This window comes from Perognathus longimembris, chromosome 2 (genome assembly GCF_023159225.1).
Source record: "Perognathus longimembris pacificus isolate PPM17 chromosome 2, ASM2315922v1, whole genome shotgun sequence".
NCBI lineage: Eukaryota > Metazoa > Chordata > Mammalia > Rodentia > Heteromyidae > Perognathus > Perognathus longimembris.
The window spans coordinates 146,273,703-146,287,914 of NC_063162.1; positions in this window are offsets into that span (position 1 = coordinate 146,273,703).

Consider the following 14,212-nt stretch of genomic DNA (forward strand, 5'->3'; position numbering starts at 1 on the left):
AGGGAGTAAGGCAAGGGTGACATTGTCCAAAAAGTACTGTACTCATTACTAATGGCTTATGAAATGGAAACATCTTTGTGAAACTCCTTTAAAAAGAAGTTTTAAGAGTTGCAATTCCATCTCACTCCAGTAAGAATGGCCACCATCCAGAATACGATCAGGAACAAATGCTGGTGGTGATACAGGTGAAAAGGACACATGGAACATAAATCTTTCAAACAACAGAAACGATGAACAGAAGCTGAGATTGTCGGGTGGAGGTGAAAGGGAATGAGGCATATGAACGGAAAAAGACATAGGGAACAAATAGAGCAAGAATGCTAAAAGTACACATGTACTAAGGGAAGTAGGAAATGGGAAATGGGAAAAGGAGCCAGGAGAACGATGGAAGGGGGATTCTGATCAAGAAGCACGGGGCCCGTTAAACTGTAACCCTCTTTTACAATCTTTCTAAAACAAAGCATCATAATGGTGATGTACAGAGGGGTCACAAATACATAAGTCAGGTAATAAGTACATTTCTCATTGAACCATGTGCCCCTTTCTCTCATTCGCCCCCAGTTTTTCCCTCCTGTCCCTACCCACAAGTTGTATAGTTCATTTTCAACAGTGCCCAATGAGTATCGCTGCTGCTTCTGCTCACCCTTTTCTTTTACAGTCTTTTGAAGTTCAGAAAAATAAGATACCAGATTGACTGACAATAAACCAGGAAATTAATCAAAATAGAGAAATTTGGAAAAGCATCGTGATTTTGTTGTCGTTTCAGTTTTATTTGGGACTATTCTGAAATGCATACGTGAGTTCTGGTCATACATCATGAACTTACAATAGTCATTAGAATTCACGTGTGCTTCGCTACTGTAAGAATTTATCAGGCATGCTCCTAAGCAAGCAGTCTTTCTTTGCCACTAGAGAAGGGATTCTGGAAAGATGATCTTCAAGGTTGCCATGAAATGCTCAGAACAGCCTTCCTCACTCTGCAATTGGAATGAAGTGATCTTGGTCCATGGCCTCTTCTTACACTGTAAGTAGATCCTAATTTTGGACATTGTTGTTTAGCAAACACATTTCTCAGCTCTATCATACTAGCCAACTAACGTGAAGGATGAATAAATGGAATGAATTTGCTTTAAAAATGGAATTGCAAGATCGGCCAAGAGCTTTGCTGATCACCACATTTCCCCTCCACCAAAATATCTGCACCAGAAATCTAGTGAGAACCCAGCAGTTGCTCAGTGAACCAGGGACCAGAGAAGAGGTCGTTAGCTGGAGACTTTACTGGCTAGGATTATTCATCACTGATCACTGAGGCCACTGATCACACGACCACACTGCCTGGGTAGAGGGCAGACACAATGGCAGCCACACTGACCATGCACACTGCTTGCTCTTTATTCCTTACTTACCTGGGGACTTGTGGGGGCTAACCATATACCTCCTCCTTACTGCCTCACCCAGTGGTGTTCTGGATGCACACGAAACACCAGATATTCACTTACTCAGGGTGTCTTCCTGCTCCAGCTCTTCTCACCCAGGATGACTGCTTTTCCCATGTTTTATTTCCCAGAAGGCAATGCTGCGTTCATATTACCCAGTTTTCTGGGTAGCATCTCATTAATGTCTGCACTATGTACTAGAACTACAGTTTAGCCAGGGTCTAATCCAAAGCAGCCTTTTCCTTACATTTACCCTGGAGAAAATTTGTTTCCAGAGGCAGTGGGCACAAGTTGAATAGTTCAGCCCCAAGTTATTTTTGTCTGGCACTAGTACTAGAAAAGCAAAAAGTGTTGCTCCAGCAACCTGTTGATTTCTGCATGATGGTATATTGAGGAAATGTTATTCAGCACAAAACCCCAAGTATTGCTTGCTAGGTTGGCAGTTCACAGAAATACCAGTAATCTGGCTGTCCATTTATTGCTTCAGTGATTTGTAAGATGAAAGTTTCACTGATTTATTTCATTGCCACATTTTCCACTATCCACCTCTCGTAGGCGTTTAGCAATTCCTATGTCACTGAAGGAAAGTAAGTTTTTTGATGAATGGTCATTTTGTTTTCAGTTCCCCATGTTACAAATGCTAAGGAGGGCACAGATAGCAAGCTCTCCGCTCCAACAGCATCTTGGTCATGGCCTTTCTGACTTCTATTATTACACAGATTGTTCTGTTCATAGTAGAGAAGGGACAGATTATGAACAGCCCAAGGGGATCTATGTTGTGAAATGTTTTCATACACGTGCGTATACACTCATCATAACCTTTGCACCATTGCACTAGTGTGTGACCTCATGCTGAACCTTGCATGCAAATTCTGAATTCACAATGCTTTTGCATTGACAAAGCCTGAAAGTCCACTAATTTTACAAGTCACTATTCAAAAAATAAAATAAAATTGGTCAAAGAGTAATAATAAGTCAATCACTAGATCAACTACAAGTATTCACCATTCAGCACACAATAGTTAAATGAATAATGCAAACAATGTGAATAAGTATCATTAATGACAATGATTAATAAAATTGATATTTGTAATTAATTGATTTCCATTGACTTGGGCAGTAGTTTAAAATGAATAATAAGATGGATATTATTATTGACGGATAATTACCACATAAAATCAAATCAGTACTCTTTAAAAATGCCACAGTAACAGCAGAGCCTATTAACACTTCCATGTACTTACTTTCATCTCATACTTTCCCATTTTCCATCAGCTATACTTCTCCATACTAGTTGTAAATATCCCTGAATGTCTGCTCAGGCTCAGGAAAAAAATGGACTTTTATTGATCAAGTCTTATAATCTATTTTATAATTTCTGTGGTCAGATTCGATACACACATACCCAGCCACGAGTCCCCAGGGAAAGATTCAAGTAAACTCACCTTCACTCTGCCTTGGGGTTTGTTTCACTGTGATTCTCTACAAAAACGTGCTCGTAGAGCTTGAATAATTATCATTTCTTAATTTGTGGTTGCTGTGCATAATGGTTACTTTGGGTTGTCAACTTGACTGGATTGGAAGATGCCTGATAAACTGGTAAAACTGACTTCTAGATCTGTCTGTGAGGAAGCTTCCAGAGACATGAGTCCATAAAGCTGAGTGGAGAAAATTCCCCCACTGCATGGGCCAGCCAGGTGGAGCAAGGGGAGAAGGGGAGGCAGCTCTGGTTTCTGCTATATTATCCACGTCAAGCTGTGTGTTCTCCTACTGTCAGTCACCTATGCCCATTTGTTCTTAAGCCTTTGAAAGCAAGCTCACACCAGTGGCTCTCTAAGGCCTTCTCAGGGCTTTGGCCTCCAACTGCATCCTCTGGGTCTTCCTCATTAGCTTCTCCCTCACTCTGAGGCTTCGAACTTCTTGGATTGGGTAGCTGCCACCTTCCCAGTGCTTCTTCTAGTTTACTAAGAGCCCGTGGGACTATACTACCACTGATTTGGAGTCCGGTCTAATAAGTTCCTTCTTATAATTACATTGGTTGGTGTTATTTTTCTAGGCATGGATAGAAAGATTCAAGCAAAGGCAAATGAATAAGAAAAAAAAAGCATTTTAATAATCATACTCATGGCGTTATTACTAACTTCATTCTGTGTTCCACCCTTCGTATGATGACAGATCATTTGTACGCATCACCTCACTTACCACCAGAGTGATGACCACGTATTGTTGTCATACCATTTTATGACTATAGGCATTTAGCAAATGGCAAATATAATACTCCTAATTAAACAGTACGGTTCCCAAGTCTTCTCCCTTTCCTCAGGGTAGCATATTACATGAGCATCAGCCATGAGCCTTTTTACTCTTTTAAGGTTAATAAGTTATTCTTCCTTAAATTCCACCCATCCTTGCTTTTACTATATACTTCATGACAGATAGTAATCACCAAGAGCATGCTATTACTCTACGATCACAGAGAGGAAAATGATCGGGTAGGGTAGAAATTTAGCCCTTACTATTTAAGGATAGGGAGCATAGTTACTCAGAATGACTGAAGCTGTGGCTTTGGAATGCCAGGATACTGCCAAGCAGGGCGCTCTCTTAGGGTGCTGCTCCCCAAAAGTTTGGCACTGTAAATGATAGGGATCAGGATCAAAAGTCCCCGCAACTGCCACACGCAGCCTCAGTGGCACGCAGACCAGGGATTGCCAAGCACCCACTTCTGCTTGCCCTGCATGCGGAGCACTGGTCCTGTGGGCTGTGGACAGCAGGCAACAACACGAAGACGCATGCGTGGGACGCTGTCTCACTGGGCTGCACTGCGCAGTGTGGGACTCCCACTCGCAACGCCTGACTGCACCGTGTGGGGCTCCTACCTGCAGCGGGCTGTCCTCTAGCCTCGCTCGCCTCACAGGCCTTGCACAGGGGTGGCTCCTGTCTGTGTCTCTTTTAAGAACTTTCCTCTGTGTTCCTCCATTTCCATTTTTGAAATGAATTTTGATGCACATGGTTAAGGTATATGGTGTGTTATAAGAAGCATAGGAGCATATAGCACAATGGTTGCTAGATATAAATAAATGAACAAATCCATTATCCCACACAGAAGAAGGAGAAACTACAATCCAAATTCATCAGAAAACCCTGAACCCAGTCCAGGTTGATGAGCTACCATCTTCATGTTGTATCCTTCTTCCTACAGCTCTGCTTCCCTGCTTCTATTGACTTACGTCTTCCTAGTTCTTCTCCTCCCTCTTGACCATCATGACCACTCTTCTAACCTCTCTCTCCATATATTTGACCTTTCTTTTCTCTCTTTTAGATTCTACACAGACATGAAAGCACTCTTCTTCTTTCTGGTTAATTCCACTAAGCATATTGTCCCCTAGATATGTCTACATGGTAGCAAATGGCAGGCTCTCTTCACCTTTTGAGGCAGAATAATACTCTACTCCAAATATGTATGTGTTTTTATTCAGTCATCCACAGACATGTGTTTTTATTCAGTCATCTCCATCCACCTACAGCATTTCCCATATATTTTCTGCTGTAAACAGTACTACAATGAACATAGGAGCACGGGCATGTTGATGATGTTGCAATGCCCTTTTTTGAGTTTTTGTCACTTCATTTGATGTTGGGATGTCATTTCTACCAAGGGGAGAATTTTTAAATCACGTTGGGCTACCACATGATAAATAATCATTTTAGTGGATGGTATTTATGAATAGCTTATTAATTTTCAGAGTTACATGCCACAAGTGCTGGGCTATATGCATTATTCGCATGTTTAAACTTCCTTACAATTCTATGAACTTAGTACATTTACACCACTGAACTTACAAAAGAGGAGAGAAAGGCAGAGTGTACACGGAAAGTTTTTCTGTGGTCACAGGTAAGTACGTTGTAACACAGCTGGGAGAGAAATCACAGTTGACTTTAGAGATCAGGTCCACCACCAACTCTACACTCCCTTCCTCTTTGTAGCCCGAAGGAATCTTTGGCCACAGTAAAGGAAGAATCCAGAAAATCAGCTTATGATCTACTGAACAATATGATATACATAATAATGATACATTCCATTCTTGCAAAATGCTTGGAGAACAGGTTTAAAGCTCCTACCACAAATAAAGATAATGAATGAGGCAACACAAATGCTGACCAGCTCTGTTTAGCCATCTTACATTGTACAAACGTATCAAAATTTCATATTGTGCACAACAAATACACAAGATTTTTTTCACAGCACAGACCAAGCTTAGCAGCATATTCTCATATGTATGAAAAAAAGGTTATTTGTAAACGTCACAACCTGATGTTAAGAAATACTGAGGTTGTTAAATCCAAGACTGTAGTCTATTTTATAAACTATTACAACTATTATTTTATAACTATTTTATAAACTATATACAACTATTAACGTGAAACATTTTTAGGTAACACTAATATACCACATGAACTATAATGTGTACCGACAAAATCAGATTTCAGAGAAAAAAAATTCAGCAAATGTATGATCCTTACTTCGCAGAAAATCAGATCTGACAGGAGATTGAACAGCCAGTTCTTTAAGAAGGCAGAAGATGGGAAAGGCTGCCTCTCCAGCTACCTACCCTGTAAATCTCATGGTGTTTTCATTGCACTGGAAGGGAAGAAATGCAATGGATGAGGTGGGTGAAGAGTCCAAATATGAAGAGATGAAATGGTATGGCATGCACAAGACATCTAGCATGTCACACCTGGATACATATGCTTATCAGGTACAGAACACTGAAATGCTGGTGCACATGCAGAAGCAACTACTTAGTGGGCTAGAGTAGTGCCAATGAAAGAATACAATGGCTCATGGGGCCCATTCGCCCTTTTTAAAAGCCAGAGTATAATTTTATTGATACCCAAAGCCTTACTACCATCTCTCCCTTCTGCCTTCACAGTCTCAGAAATTCTACAGCAGGAGAAACTTTTGTTTTGCAATCCTTAATGAACTTAACAAGCACATGCACATGTTCACCCTGGTGGGGCTGTAATAGCAGGTGTCCCGTGGCCTGTTTTAATAAGCCTGAGTCCTACATACCTGAAAAGGGTGGAGAATAAGCAAGGCTGGGATTTCTCCTATTTTTAATACTACCAGATTCTGAGGTATCATTCTGGTTTGTAAAATCTTCTAGGACTCCAGAAAATAAATGGCAAGATTGCAACAAAAAATAAATATACATTAATGTCTACTGACAGGGAGATGATGAAGTGTTGTATCCTCATAGAATGGAATGTCAACAAAGAAAAATCTGCACAGAACTTCTCTGTATCTTACATAGAGCACTACAATATGATGAGGAAGGCAAGCGTTAAAAAGGAAGGGCGGATAATCACATGTGGATGTGTTTACATTAGGCATTAAAAACAATTCTAGAGGGATCCATAAGAAAGACAAGAACTTGGAGACTGGGAAGACACTGACAAACAAGCAGATCCTGGTTGGAAGACTGTATAATTTGGGCAGCTGAAAAATGAAGAAACTCTATGTAATGACAATGGGATAGTCATAGTGAATATCATCCTGTCTCTCTTTGATATAATACCTTTCCTCATAGCCCTGAATATTTTTGGAAACATTTCACAAACAACTTGGACAACTGTTGCCTCCAAGTAAGGTAAAAGAATAGCTGGGGAACTGTGTGAGGAGGGAAATTTTTACTTCGTGCTTTTAAGTTTTGAAACAAATTAACTAAAATGTAGTATTTTGAAAAAGAACGAGATTTTTCTTTTTCAGTTTTGTCCCACTAATCTTCTTAAAGGTAGCTGCTTGAAGTCTCAAAAAACCTCCATGGGGAAATCAGTTCTGTATTCAACGCAGACCATAAAATCAAAGATGGATTGAGATGATCAGTAAAGAAAGAGTGTACAATAATACAGATGGGGATGATAAAGGTCGAGAAGACTGGGCTTTTCCCTCCCTGGCCCTCCAATGTAGGATGGACGACTCACTAAGTCTCATCAGGCCGTGTGTGCACCATGGTTCATTCCTACAACCCCACTACTTGGGAGGCAGGCAGAGATGAATGGGGAAGACTGGGGCTGGAGACCAGCCCAGGCAAGAAGTTGGATAGATCCCATCTCAATAACCAAGCTAGATGTGGTGGCGCCTATTTGTAACCTCAGCGTTGTGGAAGGCAGAGGTAGGAGGATTGAGGTCAGAGGGCAGCCCCAGGCAAGAAGGGTGAAATTTTTTTCTGAAAAATAACCTAAAGCCCAAAAGGGCTGGAAGTGTGGACAAACTGACAAAGTGCCTGCCTAGCAAGAATCTCCAACCCCAATCTCACTAGTTAACTCCCTGGTTCAATGCACTTATGATTCTAAATAAAATATGTTTTCAGGGATTATGATTTTAGTGACCTGGTTTAAAAAACATTGTCTGAAACTTGATTGATGAGATCCCTGCAACTATAACCTCTTAGAGTTCCCAATACAATTGCTTTAGCTGCGTCCTGTGCTCATGAAGGCTGTCTATCAGCTAAGGACTAGGGCTGCATCAGATAGACCCAAGGAGACAGGGAAAACAATGACATGCAGGGTTCGCTTCCTGACTTTTTCTGAGACTGTCATCATTTTGATAAGTTCAAAGAAGGTACAATCCTTCTCTGAGAACTGATACCCGAAAAGACATGTGCCACAGAATTGGGGTGAATATTGGATCCAAAGTTGGATTGGATGATTATTTTGAAAATAAAATATACACCTTGGGTAAGGCTGAGCCACTGCAAAATCAGAATACAGAAGCTCTGGTCCACATAGCTAGTGCATTCCGAGAATATTTTAGAGCCAAGAATGTCTTTCAAGGCTCATTTTCATTTAGGACAGCTCAACGTGTTGGATGGAAAAAGCCTGGACTTTGAAGTATCTGTTTCCACAAGATGGGGCTCTAACTTCTACCAAGTACAACACTCACATGTTTATTTTTTTTTTTAGAAATACCTCAAATACAAAATATATTACTAACTGAAGACCAAATCAACACGTGCAATGTGAGTCCTTCACACAAACGCGTTGTTCAGAGCCTTTCCGGTGTTAGCTGATTTGCTCTAGAGAGTGAAGATTGTTCTGGATAATAATAATACCTCCCTCCACCCCCGTACATACCTGAGCCAATGCCTCCTTTTCCAAAATGCTGTCCTTACCTGTCACGGGTATGTGTGGCTGGGGGGCGGGACCTGGGAACGGAAGAGGGGCTAGATGACCAAGGAAATGTTTGCAATGGAAACACACCGCCCTCTTCCACCCACCCACACTTTCTACCCTGCTCAGCGCGAGGACACACCTTTCTACCCAGCCACCCAGCCCACACCGATCGTACCGTACTTTCCTTTGCATTCCTCTGACGTTATTGTGTTCGCCTTCTTTGGGTTAATCAAAGAAGAATTTAGAAAATTATTTTATCATTTCTTTTTCTGCCATTTATTAATTTCCCATTTCCACTTAGATTTTGCAAGTTTTTCTTAAGACAAAGCCTGGGATGTAATTATATAACCCACAGCAACAAGCATCCTACCTAATTGATACATAAGAAATGAGATCAGGAATGCAGACAATCTGAAGTAAGTGCTCTGCAATCTTGGCACGTGGACTGAGTGACTGTGCGGATGTCTCACTCCTGTTGGCCACTAATTGGACTTAAGAATATGATCTTATACGCCATACCCTCTGGAGTTGTTTGGTCATTTCTTAAAAAACAAAACATAGGATTGAGCTGCCCTAACTCCTTGGTTTTATATTTTGTTTTCATTTTTTGTTCTTCAATGCTTTGCTCTTACGGCCTTAACAATTTCACTGTCCTCTCTTGAGGAAGAGCCTTTGAGGCAAGGATATCTGTGTAAGAGAAACAGAAGCATTTGTGGAAGTAAATGACATCTCCCACTTTGGTCCTTTTCGTTTTTGTCTTCCATCATCTACCTCTGTGCCTTAGAAATCAACATTCTGACATGGCCATCCGCATCCGATCATTGCCTCCTCTCTCTTCTGTTTCCACATCCTCTCTGCTCGCACAGGAGAAGTAAGAGGACAGTGGTCGCCCAGGGACCATAGTGGCATCCAGATCCTCTAGGCCCACTAAGAAGGATAGGGAAAGAAGTTCCAGTCTGGTTGAATTCTGGAAGAAGGAGAGGAGAACACAGATGGGATGGAAGCCGGATGCAGGTGTGGGAGAGATGGGGAAACACGCCCCTGCTAAGCACAATCCCTGGGGACTCTGGCAGTGGTGGAGGCATAAGTATCCTCCAGACATAGACATCAAGAGCTTGAAGTTAGGGATCGGCAACAACTTGCTGCTAGCAAAAGGAAAAGACAGAGTTAGACTAAACTAACATTACTTCTTGGCTTTTTTTTTTTTTTTTGTCAGTCCTGGGGCCTGAACTCGAGACCTGAGCACTGTTCCTGGCTTCTTTTTGCTCAAAGCTAGCACTCTACCACTTGAGCCACAGAGCCACTTCTGGCTTTTTCTATATATGTGGTGCTGGGGAATCGAACCCAGGGCTTCATGTATGCTAGGCAAGAACTCTACCACTCAGCCACATTCCCAACCCCTAAACTAATACTACTTCTGTGTTCAAAATAAAGACAGGAGTTTGGCCTAGTCCCTTATGGACCACGACACAGTATTTGTATATAGTTATGTGCCTCTTCTTGGACACTCAGAATCATCTTCCGATGAATTATGATACCACGTGCAATGTAAATTCGATGTAAACATTTGGTACACTGTATCGTTTGGGAGATAATGACAGGAAAAAACCATCTCTGTGACATGCTTAGTATTCACAGAGTCCAACATGCAGATCGCAAGGGCTTGGTAAACAAGGCCATTTCACTTCCAGTAGCTCCAGCACCCGTGTTATACTGTGACCATGAAATAATTCCTGCTGGCTTGTGTGTTGAACTCTTCATTCCCAGTTGCTCGCATGATGGGGAGGTGGTGGAAACTCGGAGGTGGCTCATGGTCCAAGTCCACTTGGATGGAAACTCAAGACACATAAAATAATCAGAGCAAAAGGGACAGGGGGTGCGGTTCACGTGGTGGAGCTCTTACTGAGCTAGTGTGAGAAACTGAGTTCAAATCCAAGAACTGCCCAAAGCAACAGAAACACAGGCAAATTAGCATGTAGAAAACATGGCCTGTTTCGTTCAAACAATGTTTTGCAATGACTAAAAGTTACAGGAGACTAATATCGAAACATAGGTCTTTCCCCTATCTACTAGGAATTGCAGTGGATTCTGGAAAAGACAGAGTTAGCAAAATATAGAGTCACCCCTGGACACTTGGAATCACCTTTGGATTACCCACAACACCCAACACAATGTGAGTGTGAAGTAAATAATTACTAAGCTCTGCGGCACCCTGCATGCCATTGTACTATGTAGTCCACCACTGCATAGTAACAGAGCCAGCCGGTCCGTCCATGTTGTATGTCCTGGTGCTTCTTCGCATTGGGAGTCTTGTGCATTGATTGCGGCCAGTATACAGTAAAATGAAGCTTTCGTTGAACAGCATTCTGCGATGCCATGACGGTCTATGTGGTACCTGAGACGGCTGATGTGGATACACTGGACAGAGGTGGTTTGGAGCCCGGGCAGGATGGAATAGGGCAGCCTGAGGTTCAGAACAGAGCACGATTTAAAACTTGAAGCTTGTTCTTTTCTGGATTATTCCATTGAAGTGTCTCCAGATCACATTTGAGCCCGGGTGAATGCAACTGAGGAATGGGGCGCTGTGGGTGGAGGACTGCTGTACAGCACGGGCTTGCGAGCCGACGAGACAGGGCAGTAACAACACAAATGCGCAAAGCGGCACAGGCGACGTGCATAAATGTCGGCGAGTAGCCCGAGACATCCTCAAGTCTATTAGTAACCAAACAATTAAAATCCAGACAGCGATGAAATAACACGTTGAAACTCCTAAATGAATCAAAATATGACAAGCCTTGCCGGGGACCCAGGAGCAAAAGATTCTTAGACAGAGCACAGAGCCCGCTCAACCGTGTTAGGGAGGAATCATCCCGATGCTTCAACAAGCCAGCACAACACTGTCTTCCAATCCCAGAATTCTGACCTTGGATAGTTATACCCGAGAGAACTTCTCGCACAGGCACATAAAAGGGGCTGTGCTGAAATGATTTAAGTGACCATCCTTGAAAAAGACCATGGGCAAAATACAATGGTGAGCTTTGTAGCAATAAGCAAACCAAAGCGATGGGGGAAACACGTTTCTTGATTAGCCACTGACTTTGGTTAGCGAATATTTTATTGGGGAGTTTTGTGTCTATGTTCATCCAAGCCATTGGTCTATAAATCACGTTTCCTATCTAAGGAAACTGTGGGAAACTTACTCTGCTCTTCACCTTGCTGGCCATACACTCCTTTTTTCTAAGGTCCTTCCAGCCCATACCTAGTAATCTATACCCAAGACGCTTGATTGTCTTGATAGACTTACAGCAGATGCTGCAATCCATTAGATTTCTTACTTGCTGCTAACCAAGCTGGAACTCTGAATCTTAAATGCTGAAGGCACTGAAGGACTCACACAGAGACCCCAAGCGTACCTGAGGACTCAAAGGCCCAAGCACTACAGATTTCACCCGTAGGCATTTGGCACCTCTCACTGTTGCACTCATGTTCACCAATAAACACAACTCTAGAGCCTGGGGAAACAGAGGCCTGGCCTTTTAGCTTCCTAACTTTCCCAAATTCCCACCCTCTTTCAACCCATCTAGCTTGGCATCTTTGAATTTTGAAATATTTAAGGGAATATCCATATTCCTTTAAGAAGCTAAGGACACACTGAATCCCTTGCCACATGACACAAATGACCACTGTGGCTGAACTCTTGTGAAAGGATCCTGAATGTGCCTATTCAATCAATTGCCTTATAAACCTAAATCCTTGCTTCCCCAGGGGCAAAAAGGCCAGCCAGTGACGTGCAAATCCAAGGCAAGCAGCAAAGTAGTTAATCTTTCTGGAAATGAAACAAAAACACAAAGAGGTAGTGATCCTGATTTCTTAGATGGAACATCATGAGGACATAGGAAACTTGTGTCTACTACTCAAATACTCTGAGAGCAAATTATTTTATTCAAAGCCCCTCTCAATACACAAACACACACACATATGCATGCACACACGCACATACATTTCAACCTTATTTTTGGTAGTACTTGTATTTGTCAGGCAAATGCTCTACAACTTGAACCACATACCTCGTCTTCAATAGCCAATTTTTAACATCTGATTTGAGAGTCAGGACTACACTTAAATCCATTTCCTCCCTCCCTCTCCTACTGCTACAGCATGAATCTGGGGTGTCATCTTTAGTCACCCATGAGACTCTTAATATCCACCCATCTAATGCGACACCACCATTCATCTAATCAGTTTGCCTGCATCTCCATCTCACTACCCACTCCTATCCACTTTCCATACACAACCACGGTGGCTTTTCTTAGCCTTCTCATCAGATCACATTGTGGATTTGCTTTCAGTCCTTCAGTGGAGGCCCATCTTCAGAGGGTAACAACCCAACTCCAGGGCTTGCATGACCTACAAGACATAATGTTCACTTCCCTGACCAGCCTTCTCCATCTCCAGGATGCTCCCATCTTTGCTCGGTTCTCATCTAGAAGAGAAAGAGTACCTTAGCAAGACACCTGAACCCAAACATCGCCTTCACTCTAGACATAAGGCTTTGCTTTGCTGCCATTCCTTGCTACCTGTGTCTTCAAATGCAATAGAGAGCCGTTTGGTCTTTGTACATCTGGTTTGTAAGAACACGTCCACAGCTGGTGAATAAAAGAAAACCATAAATGAGGCAATTGAATTCAAGCTAGTGCTACTTGTGGGAAGGCTGGAGAACAAACCAAGAGGAAACTCAGGAAAGAAAGAATAAGTTCATTTGTCCAAAACAAGATAACTAAGAACCCCAACAACCGGAGCAGGGTGGGTTTACAGGTAAGAGCGCACAGTCATCTGAATTAGAAAAAGACTGAATTCAGAAGAAGTTACACAAAAGTTCGAATATGCTTCATGGGATCAGAAAACCCAGCCAGAAGAGCCTGAGCAGTATTCAAGGAAGACACGTTGAGTCTGCGGGCCCTGAATCCCACCAAGTGAGAATGTGAGATCTGGCGGCGTGAACACATCTGCCCAGGGCAGTGGAAACCCAAGGATGAGGCTGCCCACTTCCTATTTCATAAAATGTCATGCTAATTTTTCTGTCCTTACACCCGAAACAACACAGGGCCACTTCCTGTCCTTTTCTACCCACCCCATAACTGGATCTCACAAGCATTGTCTCCAATTTTAAAAAATACCACATTTGAGAGCCCAGTTATGATTCTATGTAGTAGAGCTCTCACTAAAAAAAAAAAAAAAATACTTCATTTTCAATCTGTTTGCCTTTCCTTGTCCTTTTCCTTGTCATTATAGCCTACTCATTCAACATGAGTAACGAACAGAGTAATGAATGGTCAGGGCCTGCTAGGGAAGAAAGAGAACCTGCATCCAGCCCACTGAGAGTCTACTTGACTTACATTACACTGGAATCCTGAATGTGTTTGGGGAGTGTTTTTATTAACAGAACAACAATAACCTCTGTCCTCTCTAGGTAAGGAAGTGTGTGTGTGTGTGTGTGTGTGTGTGTGTGTGTGTGTGCATACTTGAGCCTATTTAAGCATTTTTTGAAGTGATTGGAGGGACACAGACAAACACCCAGTCTTCCTTGGCTTTCCAGAACAACA